Raw genomic sequence first — 1,620 nt, forward strand, 5'->3', positions numbered from 1 at the left:
ATGGGAGAGACTGAGCATACAACTGTTGCCTCAGTTCATCACCAGTCGGAGATTTATAGGAGAGAGTCAGGATACAACAACTGTTGCCTCAGTTCATCACCAGTCTGAGGTTTATAGGAGAGACTGAGCATACAACAACTGTTGCCTCAGTTTTTCACCAGTCTGAGTTTTATGGAAGAGACTGAGCAAACAACAACTGTTGCCTCAGTTCATCACCAGTCTGAGATTTATAGGAGAGACTGAGCATACAACAACTGTTGCCTCAGTTTTTCACCAGTCTGAGTTTTATGGAAGAGACTGAGCATACAACAACTGTTGCCTCAGTTCATCACCTGTCTGAGATTTATAGGAGAGAGTCAGGATACAACAACTGTTGCCTCAGTTTTTCACCAGTGTGAGCTTTATGGGAGAACGTGAGCATACAACAACTGTTGCCTCAGTTCATCACCAGTCTGAGATTTATAGGAGAGAGTCAGGATACAACAACTGTTGCCTCAGTTTTTCACCAGTCTGAGTTTTATGGAAGAGACTGAGCAAACAACAACTGTTCAACTGTTGCCTCAGTTCATCACCAGTCTGAGTTTTATGGGAGAGACTGAGCATACAACAACTGTTGCCTCAGTTTTTCATCAGTCTGAGTTTTATGGAAGAGACCGAGCATACAACAACTGTTGCCTCAGTTCATCACCAGTCTGAGTTTTATGGGAGAGTGGCAAAAAAAATTACAGTGATGAAGAAAATTCTGCTTAAATATTAGACTCTCCAAACAATACAGGCAAACTGTAAACTCTGAGGTTCATAACCTTTTTTGTATCACTCCGTCTGTCCCAGTTCCACCTGCAGTTCTTGTTGTCCACAGAAATGTTAACGTGTCCGAGCATTGTATTTATATTCCTTCCTGTTGTAAACACTTACTGAATGTTAATGAAAAACATGCTGACATCATCACCAGGTGTTCAGCATCACTCTGCTTTCACGCTCAGCTTGTTGGATTGTTGCTAATCTTTGTAGAAACCACAGGACGGCATGATTACCTGTGAATAAACGTGTAAACTTTGTAATCACAGTCAAAATAAAGTTCTCCTGACACACTGGACAACAACAAGCAGTGTGTGTCTTCATTCATTTGAAACTACTTGTGTGAAATACAATAAAGCTCAGAACTTGTGTAACATATGTATTTTTATTTTGTTTGTGTATTGCCCGCCGGTGAAAGGCAAAGCTGAAACATCCTTTTGGTCTTGTCACATTTTACTTCAGTACTGTGTCTGTAAAATGGATTGTGCCACTTTTGTGTTTTGTAAGGTCAGCTGCTTGGGGTGGCCATCTTAAACTGGGTTGACTCCAAAAGTTAGTCAGTTGTAGATGCACAGCCAATGATTATTTCCTGAACATTTCATTAAAATCAATGTGGTGGTTCAGTAGATATTTTGCTAACAGACAACAAATCATATTGGATGAGTGAGAATCTTCACCAACATACACGTCTGGGCCACCTCCATCTCTCCAGGTGAGGTTTTTGTTGCATAGGTGAGGTCTCCTACAGAAGAAGGGGCATGGTTCTTCAAGTTTACACTTTTGGATCCCTTTTAAACTGTAACTTTAAATATTTATGTTAAC

This window comes from Nematolebias whitei, chromosome 19 (genome assembly GCF_014905685.2).
Source record: "Nematolebias whitei isolate Nwh7 chromosome 19, NemWhi1, whole genome shotgun sequence".
In the NCBI taxonomy this organism is placed as follows: Eukaryota; Metazoa; Chordata; class Actinopteri; order Cyprinodontiformes; family Rivulidae; genus Nematolebias; species Nematolebias whitei.